Source organism: Bombina bombina, chromosome 6 (assembly GCF_027579735.1).
Source record: "Bombina bombina isolate aBomBom1 chromosome 6, aBomBom1.pri, whole genome shotgun sequence".
Lineage (NCBI taxonomy): Eukaryota > Metazoa > Chordata > Amphibia > Anura > Bombinatoridae > Bombina > Bombina bombina.
The window spans coordinates 859148363-859163286 of NC_069504.1; positions in this window are offsets into that span (position 1 = coordinate 859148363).

Genomic DNA, 14924 nt, shown 5'->3' on the forward strand with positions numbered 1-14924 from the left:
ACATATGCTGTATATTAAAATATATGTTAAAACATACACACACACATATATATATATATATATATATATATATATATATATATATATATATATATATATATATACTGTATATAATCAAAGAACAAACTGGCATGATTCCTTGGTGCTGTTAAAACGGAGCTTCATTTAACCAATTTAAAAGTTTGGCCAGAAGTGTCTGACATGTTTTGGAGTGAGTGCCTTAATCATAGACTATGATTAAGGCACTCACGCCGAAACATGTGTGACACTTCTGGCTAAACTTTTAAATTGGTTAAATAAAGCTCAGTTTTAACAGCACCAAGGAATCATGCCAGTTTGTTCTTTGATTATGTTTGATTATTATCCTCATACACCGGGCATTTTCCTTTCCTGCTGAATTGAGCTGGAGTTTGTTTGATGCAGGTACTTAGCGGTCAGGTGAGCAGGCTGTTTTTGAGAGAAGCTGTTACTGGTCTGAATACACAGCATACTACAGTGGATATGGATCATCAGTTTTGCTGCTGAAAAGAAGAAGCATTTTAGCCTGTATAACTACCGCACTGGCAAACTGGGGGACAAATTCAAGGCGAACCTGCATAGTTCCCGGGGGACCGGTGATCATCTGGACTCTGGGGAGCAAAGTGTGTTCCGTTTATTGTTCAAGGCAGTGTATTCTACACCCCGTAGCTGGAAGATAGGAGCCTTGAACAGGGCCGGCTTCATGTGAGATAACACAACACATCATAGGCAGCTATTTGGTGAAAATTTCCACTAACATTCTAAAACAGCAGACAAACAGTATTTCTCCATTTTTTGCTTGCCACTGATATACTTAATTGTCATGTTTTACTGTGTTTTGAACATATTTAATCATCTACATACATTTTTGATTTACTATATGTATATATATATATATGAAGAAAACAAAGTTATTCAGGGCAGAGTTTGTAAATTGCAGGAACAAAACATCCCCAATCTTTAGGTAAAGTATGCCTGAGCTCGGTAGTCACAAAGTTGCAGTGTATGAAAACAAAAGCAGTTCGTGCTGGCACTTACTATGAGAATGGACAATTTCAGGAAGGAGGGGTATAACTGGTTCTCACCACGTACTTGACCCGATAAGCACCGCCACCGCCGCACCTCAGGAAGACCGGCTGAGCTGAATCCTCCACACCTTTGTTTGTTCTGTGACTTGAACCACATCCAACTCGACAAGCCCAGCACGTCCAACACGTCAATGATGTGAATACTACCCCTCGGTCAATCCTTAAGAGAGCTCCAAAGTGCAGGTAAGGGGAACTTTAGAGGCTATAAGTCAGCCTAACACTCCACTTATTCAAAGGCAAAGGCTTGCTCAAAGGGAAAGTTTTGAATATAATAGAAAAGAAGAAGCCATCAGCACCTTAAAGCTGCACTTAGTCTTATGGCACGGTCGGGCTGTGACTATACAGCTGGCCCATGCGCTGAGTAAATATAACAGACCCGCTCAGCAGAGAGCAGAGAGCAGGTCTGTGAAACAGCGTTTTTTTTTAAAATTAATAGGGGAAATTATGTTTTATAAATGTTTGGTTAATTATTTTTAAGGTTTACTGTCCCTTTAAGTTTAAAAAGTCCAACTTTAATGGTCAATTTAAAAACTATGACAGACTTTTCTCACTGAATTCTGTCATAGTTTTTAATTTAACCATTAAAGTTGGACTTTTAAACTTAAGGCGCTGATGGCTTCTTCTTTTCCCTTTTATATATATATATATCCATTATAGTCCTTTCCATTCAAATACCATGTCTTATAAATCATATTTATATGAATAATTTTTATCATATAGGGTATAGATGAGTAACACTCTATTTTAACAAAGTTGTTTTAGAAAAAAAAAGATGCACTAAAAAACAGCAACACATCAACCAGTAAGTACAGTAAATAAAATATTTTATAATCTAAATAAATAAATATACAATCATATAAACAAACAAGATGTGCACAATGTATCTAATAATACGTAGAACTCAATGGAAAATTACAGTACTAGTCCAGGCAGTCTCTCTTAAATCAGCTACACAATGAGCATATGTTTGCATTCTATATAAAGAGAGCAATACCGCTATGCGGTAATACAGCAGGATAAATCTTCAATGCAACAACCTTAGTCTGCCACTTTAATGAAACTGTTCAGTTTATTTCACAGTGGTAATCCCCCGGTGTATTAATGGGAAAGCTCCTTCGGTCTAAGGAGTATTTCTTCCAGCAGAACGTGTTTTGGGATAGTATCTTTTTTATTCACAGAGCACTCTGTATTTCAAAAAGTAGGAGCCGTTTAGGTCACAGCTACTCGTTTCAGCCTCTCAAAGGACTTCATCAAGATGACCTTCTTGTCCACTGGCTGCCTTTTATAGAGTAGTTGATTCTTTGTGGAAGTGGTCACACTTAGTTTGGGTTCCGTTATGATGTAGCAGTTTTTTGTTACTTCTTAATTGCATCTCTTTATTTCTTTTGGTGTGATGAACATACTTTGGGGGATATGTATCAAAGCGTCAACTATATTGCATTCATGGGAGTCAATATGCTCGCCTAACATCACCAAACATTGCGGCCGTGGATCTCAAAACGATCTCCATATTTATTAAAAAAGCTGTCAAAAACACACGCACCAAGTACAGGGTGATGAGCATCAGATTGTTGTTAACTAACAGTCATCGATGACGCTGCTATTAGTGTTTTTCCCAACTTTATTTATACCATTTCACTAAACGCCGCCACTATACTAAAATGTTTAACCCCTATCCCGCCACAGCCGCAACCTAAATAAACATATTAATCCCTATCCCGCCGCTCCCCGCCACCGCCACAACCGAAATAAACGTATTAACCCCTAGTCCGCCACTCCCCGACACCGTCGCAACCTAAATAAACTTATTAACCCCTTTCCCGCCTCTCTAACACACCGCTGCAACCTAAATAAACGTATTGACTTCTATACTGCCGCTCCCCGACACAGCCGCAACCTAAATAAACTTATTAACCCCTATCCCGCCGCTCCCCGACCCCGCCGCAACCTAAATAAACATATTAACCCCTAAACCTCGCCAAAAACTAAATTAAGCTATTAACCCCTAAACCTAACAACCCCTTAACTTTAAATTAAAATTACAACATCCCTATCTTAATATAAATTAAACCTGTAGAATTAAAATAAACTAATTTTGATTCAGCCAATAGGAATTAGAGCTGCTAAAATCCAATTGGCTATTCAAATCAGCCAATAGGGTTTAAGCATCTCTCATTCTATTGGCTAATTCGAATTAGCCAATGGAATGAGAGCTGCTTAAATCCTATTGGCTGATTTGAATAGCCAATATGATTTTAGCAGCCCTAATTCCTATTGGCTGAATCAAAATTTTCAGCGGATGGGAATGCAAGGGACGCCATGTTGGATTGCGTCACTTGCATTCAAGTTCTAATGTACGGCGGTGACCGTATGTGGCAGACTGAGGTTGTTACATTGAAGATTTATCCTGCTGTATCACCGCATAGCAGTATTGCTCTCTTTATATAGAAAGCAAACATATGCTCATTGTGTGGCTGATTTAAGAGAGACTGCCTGGACTAGTACTGTCATTTTCCATTGAGTTCTATGTATTATTAAATACAGTGTGCATATTTTATCTTGTTTTAACAGAAGACCACTGGTGGTTTATAGGATTGTATTTGTACTTATTTAGATTATAATTCATTTTATTTACTGTACCTACTGGTTGCTGTGCTGCTGTTTTTTAGCACATCCTTTTTGTTTCTAGAATTTATTCCTGGAAAGGTTGTAGAGAACTTCCCTTTTAAAGCTGCTAGACACATCTAAGAGAGGCATAGGTTTTACTTTTGTGTTTTATCTATAGCATATTTAAGTTGTGCTTGGTGCACATTTTTTATTTTTATTTTAACTTTTTATGCTAAATTTGTTTGTGGTTGAGCAAACACGTTTACTTTCAACTTGTCATTTCTGCACAAGTTAGCTCAGTCTCAATATTGCTTATTGCGACTCGAGCTAACAATAGAACACAACTTGTAATCTGGCCCATAGTGCTGTTAAAATATCAAAGTAAAAAAATGATGGGCCCCATGTATTAAAGGGACAGTCTACTCCAAAATTGTGACTGTTTAAAAGATAGATAATCCCTTTATTATCCATTCCCCAGTTTTGTATAACTGACACAGTTATATTAGTATACTTTTTACCTCTCTGATTACCTTGTATCTAAGCCTCTGCAGAATGCCCCCTTATCTAAGGGCTGTTTATGACTTGCATTTTAGACAATCATTGCCAGTAAAGAGTATTATCAAACCTCTGCCTAATACAGATGTTTGAGTATGTACTGCTTATTATTAGGCTAACAAGGTATTGTAGCTTTGCAATAAAAGTAGGTAGATATATAAGAGATTTTGTACCCTTAAGTGATTAAAGAAGCTGACAAATGGTATAGATGGAAAAATCTGCTTCACTGTGCAAAGAGAAATTCCAGTAAATAGGAAAAGGGACTCACTGTATGGAGAAAACAAAAAATGGCGGCAAATTTTCTGCCTGGAGCGATGTTGGTCCAGTGATCCAGGGAGCCTCTGGAAGCTCTGGGGTGTAGCCTGAGGTTGCAGGGATAGAAGTCATTGTAGCAGGTAGGTATCTCCAGTTGTAGTGAACCAACGTTGCAACTGCAAGAAGGTCCCCCTTCTCCTGATGCTGCATATTGTGGCTGTTTACAGGCCTCAGTTGGGCAGCTGAAAAAATTCACCCGACGACTCCTCTAAATTGCTCAGAAAGTTGCACCGCAGCTAATTCTCCCTGCATGTAGGTTTCGCCAGGTACCAGAAAATTATCTCTAATGCACATTGTTGCTGAAGTTAGGTTTGAAATTGATTAAATGTATTTTCCATAGTGATGTCGCGAATAGTTTGCCGGCGAATAGTTCCTGGTGAACATAGCATGGTCGCGTTTGCCGCGGTGGGCGAACATATGCGATGTTCGATCCGCCCCCTATTCGTCATCATTGAGTAAACTTTGACCCTGTACCTCACAGTCAGCAGGCACATTCCAGCCAATCAGCAGCAGACCCTCCCTCCCAGACCCTCCCACCTCCTGAACAGCATCCATTTTAGATTCATTCGGAAGCTGCATTCTTAGTGAGAGGAGGGACAGTGTAGCTGCTGCTGATTTAATAGGGAAATCAATAGCTAGGCTAGTGTATTCAGTGTCCACTACAGTCCTGAAGGACTCATCTGATCTCTGCTTTTTAGGGCTAGAACATCAGTCTGCTTTTTTTTTTCCCTGTGTAATCTGTAATTGCAGTTGCCTGCCTGCCAGCGTCTGTGTCAGGCTCACAGCGTATACTGTGCCCACTTGCCCAGTGCCACCAATCATATCTGGTGTAACAGTAGTGTACATTTAAAAAAACAACACTTTTTTGACTGTGAAATAATAGCAGACAGCCCCCAACCTCCCTGATTTTGGGGGGGATCAGGGAGGTTGGGGGCTAAGGGGGGATGCTACACCACAGCATATGTAAATATGCTAAAAAAAAAATTAAAAACCTTTTATTTTAGTACTGGCAGACTTTCTGCCAGTACTTAAGATGGCGGGGACAATTGTGGGGTGGGGGACGGAAGGGAGCTGTTTGGGAGGGATCAGGGGGTCTGATGTGTCAGGTGGGAGGCAGATCTCTACACTAAAGCTAAAATTAACCCTGCAAGCTCCCTACAAACTACCTAATTAACCCCTTCACTGCTAGCCATAATACACTTGTGATGCGCAGCAGCATTTAGGGGCCTTCTAATTACCAGAAAGCAACGCCAAAGTCATATATGCTATTCTGAACAAAGGGGATCCCAGAGAAGCATTTACAACCATTTGTGCCATAATTGCACAAGCTGTTTGTAAATAATTTCAGTGAGAAACCTGAAATTGCGAAAAAATTTAAGTTTTTTTTAAATTTGATCGCATTCGGCGGTGAAATGGTGGAATTAAATATACCAAAATGTCCCTAGTTCAATACTTTGGGTTGTCTACTACACTAGACTTAAGCTAAAATTAACTCGACAAGCTCCCTACATGCTCCCTAATTAACCCCTTCACTGCTGGGCATACAACACGTGTGGTGCTCAGTGGCATTTAGCAGCCTTCTAATTACCAAAAAGCAACGCCAAAGCCATATAAGTCTGCTATTTCTGAACAAAGGGGATTCCAGAGAAGCATTTACAACCATTTACAACCATTTATGCCATAATTGCATAAGTTGTTTGTAAATAATTTCTGTGAGAAACCTAAAGTTTGTGAAAAAGTGAACAATTTTTTTTTTATTTGATTGCATTTGGCAGTGAAATGGTGGCATGAAATATACCAAAATGGGCCTAGATCAATACTTTGGGATGTCTTCTAAAAAAAATATATATACATGTCAAGGGATATTCAGGTATTCCTGACAGTTATCAGGGTTCCAATGTAACTAGCACTCATTTTGAAAAAAAAAAGTGGTTTTGAAATAGCAAAGTGCTTCTTGTATTTATTTCCCTATAACTTGCAAAAAAAGCAAAGAACATGTTAACATTGGTTATTTCTAAACTCAGGACAAAATTTAGAAACTATTTAGCATGGTTGTTTTTTGGTGGTTGTAGATGTGTAACAGATTTTGGGAGTCAAAGTTAGAAAAAGTGTGGTTTTTTTCCATTTTTTCCTCATATTTTATAATGTTAGGTGATTTATGCCCTTTATGGATTAAAACCAGACTCTGAATCAACTATGTAATTTTCCATGGGAGTTTTGCCATGGATCCCCCTCCGGCATGCCACAGTCCAGGTGTTAGTCCCCTTGAAACAACTTTTCCATCACTATTGTGGCCAGAAAGAGTCCCTGTGGGTTTTAAAATTTGCCTGCCTATTGAAGTCTATGGCGGTTCGCCCGGTTCGCCCGTTCGCGAACATTTGCGGAAGTTCGCGTTTGCCGTTCGCGAACCCAAATTTTTATGTTCGCGACATCACTAATTTTCAATATTGGAGCTACCGAGAGATACGTCCTGTGTTACATGTGTTTTTTTAAAGTGGTATTAGCAAAACCAATTTAAAGCAATCTTTTCCATACCTCAATGCTTGTTTTAATTTTGTTTTTTACAATAAGGGAATTAAATTAATACTTTATTGCATATTTTCATTTTTTTAATTTTTTGCCATAATGTTGCAGCACCATCCGGTCCCTGAAGTTACCATAGAAACTGAACTGGCTGAACTCCTTTCTACAAAAGCTAAGTGTGTTTATTGTAAAAAAAACTGAAGTACTTTCTTCAGCTCATTTAATTGACTCATGTTTACATTTTGTATAACATACCGATAAATCTAATGATGTTTCTTTGTGTACACATGCACCAACTGTTTCTTCCATACATATGGATGCAGATGGCGTACCCCTGCAATAAAAAAGTTTATTTCTACTGCCATTGAGAAGGCCCTGACTGCACTACATCCTTAAATAAACGTAAAAGGTCAGTTCTGGTTTTACTTTCTACTAGTAATATATGTACTAATCAGCAAAATTCTGAAGTATCCTCTAATGATGAGAATTCCTCTGATTTTCAGGATCCCATGAGATACAGAACCTGATAATTCCTATTTTTTGTTTAAAATTGAGCACATTGAGTCTTAGTTAATTTAGGGATTGAAGAAACTAAACCTTCTGATGATAGACCATGTAACCGTTTAAATTCGGGTTACAAAACTGTTGTTAATCTACCTGAGATTTTCCCTGTACCTGAAGCTGTCTCTGATATGATTGCTAAAGAATGGTCTAAACCAGGTACCTCTTTAAAAAAACTATATCCTCTACCAACTGCTAATTTCGAGCTATGGGAAACAGTCCACAAAGTTGATGGAGCCATTTACACTCTAACTAAACGTACTACTATTGTATTCTCCCCTGGGTGAGGAATACATTGCACTCCAGAGGAGGCTCATGACAAGCACTGAGAGCATGCAAAGAGGCCAAGAGAGGTTCTTCAGGTACCAAGAAAGGTTCATCAGGAGCCAAGAGAGGTTACACAAATGCAGCATAGAGCTGCAGAGGGACATGGCAGCATCGTTAAGGGCAAGTCTTCAAAGCCAGTCACAGATGATGTGAATTCTGTCTAATATGCAGATGGACAATAGATGGAGAGAACAAAATCAACTCTTGGGTGTGTTGGTTGAGCACTTTACACACCAGCAGGACACTGCCTCCAGCTTATAATCTGTGGTCAGCACACCAGCAGAAAAACCAGAATCTGCTAAAACCAGGAGAACAAGGAAATCCACTACATGCAGCTCAGCTCCCTCACCCAAGAAGCCAGTAGTTCACCATGAACCTTGTCCTCTGTTGTTTACCATGTAATTGTCATACACATCCATGTGAGGTGTGTTTTATTACACTAATATTGTTAAAACATATAATATGACCTGTGTAGAATTGGCAATTAAAACAGGTAATATTTTCATGTTTATGACATATGCTTGTACTATAACTCACATCCACATAGTTGTGTATAAAGGGTACATAGAGACATATTCACTTATAAGATGTAAAGCAATGTATCTCACATCCAATATAAATTGACACATGGGTATATATAATACTGATGTTACTGATAGGGTGTGCATTGTCAGGTTTTGTGAGGCTGCAGGTGAGAGATTGTGTTGTTTGTGATTGGTTTGACACAATTGCAGAGGAGGAATATTGATTATAATAATTAAGTGGTCAGCAAGGTTTAAAGGGCAGTTTACTCATAAATGTTCTTCCCTTTAATTTGTCCCCAATGATCCACTTTATCTGCTGGAGTGTATTGAATTATTTACAAGTATTTCCTTTACACTTATGATTGCATTTGCAATATTTTATTTTGCTTGTGGTATCCCCGACCATCCTTAAAGGGACAGTCAACACCAGATCAACATTGATATATTAATATACTTTTACCTCTGTGATTAACTTGTATATAAGCTTCTGACAGCCCCCTGATCGCATGACATTTTATTAATTATCTATTGACTTTCATTTTATCCAATTAGTGCAGTGTCTGCCACAATCCACGTGTGTGATCACAATGTTATCTATATGGTTTACATGAACTAGCTCTCCCCTGTTGTGAAAAGAAAAAGAAAAAGCGTGTTATAATAGGCGGCCTTCAAGGTCTGAGAAATTATCATATGAGCCTTCCTAGGTTTATCTTTCAACTAAGAATAGCAAGAGTACAAAGAAAAATTGGTGTTGAAATTAAAAGGGAAAGCTGTTTGAAATTACATGCCCTATTTGAAACATGAAGGTTTTCTTTGGACTTAACTGTCCCTTTATATATTTAGGCCTCAAGGCCAAGCTGTGTTAACACAGCCAGTATAATATATTAAACTCCCAGTGGGTTCTAGAAGAGATAAGGTAATACAAGTAAGATTTTCCATTGTTCTCTCCAAGTATTGGTGATTGGTTTAAGAACAAATATAAAGTAAATAAGCAAGTCTATGTACACAATGTGATAAAGTAATGAGATCTGATTATACCTACAAACTCAATCCATTTGATTAGGTTGTGGCTTCAAAACACACAGGCCTAGATTTAGAGTTTGGCGTTAGCCGTGAAAATCAGCGTTAGAGGCTCCTAACGCTGGTTTTAGGCTACCGCCGGTATTTGGAGTCACTCAAAATAGGGTCTAACGCTCACTTTTCAGCCGCGACTTTTCCATACCGCAGATCCCCTTACGTCAATTGTGTATCCTATCTTTTCAATGGGATTTTTCTAACTCCGGTATTTAGAGTTGTGTTTGAAGTGAGCGTTAGACATCTAACGACAAAACTCCAGCCGCAGGAAAAAAGTCAGTAGTTAAGAGCTTTCTGGGCTAACGCCGGTTTATAAAGCTCTTAACTACTGTACTCTAAAGTACACTAACACCCATAAACTACCTATGTACCCCTAAACCGAGGTCCCCCCACATCGCCGACACTCAAATAATTTTTTTTAACCCCTAATCTGCCGACCGCCACCTACGTTATCCTTATGTACCCCTAATCTGCTGCCCCTAACACCGCCGACCCCTATATTATATTTATTAACCCCTAATCTGCCCCCCACAACGTCGCCTCCACCTGCCTACACTTATTAACCCCTAATCTGCCGAGCGGACCTGAGCGCTACTATAATAAAGTTATTAACCCCTAATCCGCCTCACTAACCCTATAATAAATAGTATTAACCCCTAATCTGCCCTCCCTAACATCGCCGACACCTAACTTCAATTATTAACCCCTAATCTGCCGACCGGAGCTCACCGCTATTCTAATAAATGGATTAACCCCTAAAGCTAAGTCTAACCCTAACACTAACACCCCCCTAACTTAAATATAATTTAAATCTAACGAAATTAATTAACTCTTATTAAATAAATTATTCCTATTTAAAGCTAAATACTTACCTGTAAAATAAATCCTAATATAGCTACAATATAAATTATAATTATATTGTAGCTATTTTAGGATTAATATTTATTTTACAGGTAACTTTGTATTTATTTTAACCAGGTACAATAGCTATTAAATAGTTAAGAACTATTTAATAGCAAAAATAGTTAAAATAATTACAAATTTACCTGTAAAAGAAATCCTAACCTAAGTTACAATTAAAACTAACACTATACTATCAATAAATTAATTAAATAAAATACCTACAATTACCTACAATTAACCTAACACTACACTATCAATAAATTAATTAAATAAACTACCTACAATTAACCTAACACTACACTATCAATAAATTAATTAAATACAATTCCTACCAATAAATACAAATAAATAAACTTGCTAAAGTACAAAAAATAAAAAAGAACTAAGTTACAAAAAATAAAAAAATATCTACAAACATAAGAAAAATATTACAACAATTTTAAACTAATTACACCTACTCTAAGCCCCCTAATAAAACAACAAAGCCCCCCAAAATAAAAAATGCCCTACCCTATTCTAAATTACTAAAGTTAAAAGCTCTTTTACCTTACCAGCCCTGAACAGGGCCCTTTGCGGGGCATGCCCCAAGAAGTTCAGCTCTTTTGCCTGTAAAAAAAAACATACAATACCCCCCCCCAACATTACAACCCACCACCCACATACCCCTAATCTAACCCAAACCCCCCTTAAATAAACCTAACACTAAGCCCCTGAAGATCATCCTACCTTGTCTTCACCTCACCAGGTATCACCGATCCGTCCTGGCTCCAAAATCTTCATCCAACCCAAGCGGGGGTTGGCGATCCATCATCCGGTGCCTGAAGAGGTCCAGAAGAGGCTCCAAAGTCTTCATCCTATCCGGGAAGAAGAGGCGATCCGGACCGGCAACCATCTTGATCCAAGCGGCATCTTCTATCTTCATCCGATGACGACCGGCTCCATCCTGAAGACCTCCACCGCGGACCCTGATGGAATCAGCCAATCAGAATCAAGTTCAATCCGATTGGCTGATCCAATCAGCCAATCAGATTGAGCTCGCATTCTATTGGCTGATCGGAACAGCCAATAGAATGCGAGCTCAATCTGATTGGCTGATTCCATCAGCCAATCAGAATATTCCTACCTTAATTCCGATTGGCTGATAGAATCCTATCAGCCAATCGGAAGTCGAGGGACGCCATCTTGGATGACGTCTCTTAAAGGAACCGTCATTCTGCAGTTGGACGTCGCCGGAAGAAGATGGGTCCGCGGTGGAGGCTCCATCCTGAAGACCTCCACCGCGGACCCATCTTCTTCCGGCGACGTCCAACTGCAGAATGACGGTTCCTTTAAGGGACGTCATCCAAGATGGCGTCCCTCGACTTCCGATTGGCTGATAGGATTCTATCAGCCAATCGGAATTAAGGTAGGAATATTCTGATTGGCTGATGGAATCAGCCAATCAGAATCAAGTTCAATCCGATTGGCTGATCCAATCAGCCAATCAGATTGAGCTCGCATTCTATTGGCTGTTCCGATCAGCCAATAGAATGCGAGCTCAATCTGATTGGCTGATTGGATCAGCCAATCGGATTGAACTTGATTCTGATTGGCTGATTCCATCAGCCAATCAGAATATTCCTACCTTAATTCCGATTGGCTGATAGAATCCTATCAGCCAATCGGAATTCGAGGGACGCCATCTTGGATGACGTCCCTTAAAGGAACCGTCATTCTGCAGATGGACGTCGCCGGAAGAAGATGGGTCCGCGGTGGAGGTCTTCAGGATGGAGCCGGTCATCATCGGATGAAGATAGAAGATGCCGCTTGGATCAAGATGGTTGCCGGTCCGGATCGCCTCTTCTTCCCAGATAGGATGAAGACTTTGGAGCCTCTTCTGGACCTCTTCAGGCACCGGATGATGGATCGCCAACCCCCGCTTGGGTTGGATGAAGATTTTGGAGCCAGGACGGATCGGTGATACCTGGTGAGGTGAAGACAAGGTAGGATGATCTTCAGGGGCTTAGTGTTAGGTTTATTTAAGGGGGGTTTGGGTTAGATTAGGGGTATGTGGGTGGTGGGTTGTAATGTTGGGGGGGGGTATTGTATGTTTTTTTTTACAGGCAAAAGAGCTGAACTTCTTGGGGCATGCCCCGCAAAGGGCCCTGTTCAGGGCTGGTAAGGTAAAAGAGCTTTTAACTTTAGTAATTTAGAATAGGGTAGGGCATTTTTTATTTTGGGGGGCTTTGTTGTTTTATTAGGGGGCTTAGAGTAGGTGTAATTAGTTTAAAATTGTTGTAATATTTTTCTTATGTTTGTAGATATTTTTTTATTTTTTGTAACTTAGTTCTTTTTTATTTTTTGTACTTTAGCAAGTTTATTTATTTGTATTTATTGGTAGGAATTGTATTTAATTAATTTATTGATAGTGTAGTGTTAGGTTAATTGTAGGTAGTTTATTAAATTAATGTATTGATAGTGTAGTGTTAGGTTAATTGTAGGTAATTGTAGGTATTTTATTTAATTAATTTATTGATAGTATAGTGTTAGTTTTAATTGTAACTTAGGTTAGGATTTCTTTTACAGTTAAATTTGTAATTATTTTAACTATTTTAGCTATTAAATAGTTCTTAACTATTTAATAGCTATTGTACCTGGTTAAAATAAATACAAAGTTACCTGTAAAATAAATATTAATCCTAAAATAGCTACAATATAATTATAATTTATATTGTAGCTATATTAGGATTTATTTTACAGGTAAGTATTTAGCTTTAAATAGGAATAATTTATTTAATAAGAGTTAATTTATTTCGTTAGATTTAAATTATATTTAAGTTAGGGGGGTGTTAGTGTTAGGGTTAGATTTAGCTTTAGGGGTTAATCCATTTATTAGAATAGCGGTGAGCTCCGGTCGGCAGATTAGGGGTTAATAATTGAAGTTAGGTGTCGGCGATGTTAGGGAGGGCAGATTAGGGGTTAATACTATTTAATATAGGGTTAGTGAGGCGGATTAGGGGTTAATAACTTTATTATAGTAGCGCTCAGGTCCGGTCTGCAGATTAGGGGTTAATAAGTGTAGGTAGGTGGAGGCGACGTTGTGGGGGGCAGATTAGGGGTTAATAAATATAATATAGGGGTCGGCGATGTTAGGGAACCAGATTAGGGGTACATAGGGATAATGTAAGTAGCGGCCGTTTACGGAGCGGCAGATTAGGGGTTAAAAATAATATGCAGGGGTCAGCGATAGCGGGGGCGGCAGATTAGGGGTTAATAAGTGTAAGGTTAGGGGTGTTTAGACTCGGGGTACATGTTAGAGTGTTAAGTGCAGACGTAGGAAGGGTTACCGCATAGCAAACAATGGGGCTGCGTTAGGAGCTGAACGCGGCTTTTTTGCAGGTGTTAGGTTTTTTTTCAGCTCAAACAGCCCCATTGTTTCCTATGGGAGAATCGTGCACGAGCACGTTTTTGAGGCTGGCCGCGTCCGTAAGCAACTCTGGTATCGAGAGTTGAAGCTGCGTTAAAAATGCTCTACGCTCCTTTTTTGGAGCCTAACGCAGCCTTTATGTGGACTCTCGATACCAGAGTTATTTTTATGGTGCGGCCAGAAAAAAGCCGGCGTTAGTTTTTCGGGTCGTTACCGACAAAACTCCAAATCTAGGCCTAAATCAGCTATTTCAAATACACAAATAAACCTTAAAACAGCAAATATTATACATTTTATGCTATACTGTCCCTTTAACTATTTGAGATGCTGCTTAAATGTATGTGTTTGTTAAGACTTCCAGGGAGATACATTGCTTTTTTAGTCAGTGCAAGGGTTGCTGTGCCTGCAATGTGTGGCGAGATGAGAATGGAGTAGATTTTCCGAATTCTGTGCGCATAACTCCCTACGCTGTATATTGGATACTGAATTGGGTGCCAGTTCTATGTTAGTCTATGGGAGTAAAAAATGCGGCCGGTGGGTGAAATATACGCGTGTAACTTGTATGCTACGGCGTATATGTAATACCAAAATCGCGTAAAAGCAGCTTTTGCGGACGCCACAATGGAGCCCCTGATTGCAATCTAGTTTTAAAAACCACCACTTCACAGGTGTTATAAAATGGGCTAGCATATAAGATGACATTTCTTACTGAAAAATAAATTCAAGAGAAGGGGGGGCGGAGTTTGCCAGCAAGAGGAACAGACGTGTGTGCCAGGAGCTCCCTCATTTAAAATGTTCAATAATGGATAGCCAACTAACTTTATAGCAAGCTATACGGCTAGAAACTTCAGTGAGTGGAGAGAACAATATTATCTAATCTCTTAAGAAACAAAAACCCGCTATTTGCTGTTTTTGAAGCTTTTCCAGTAACTTTATTAGTATCGGCCTATAACGCCGGTTGAGACTGCATGGACGCAACCCCCTCTCGCTAATGCAGTACACCTTCCCTACAATAATAGCGAC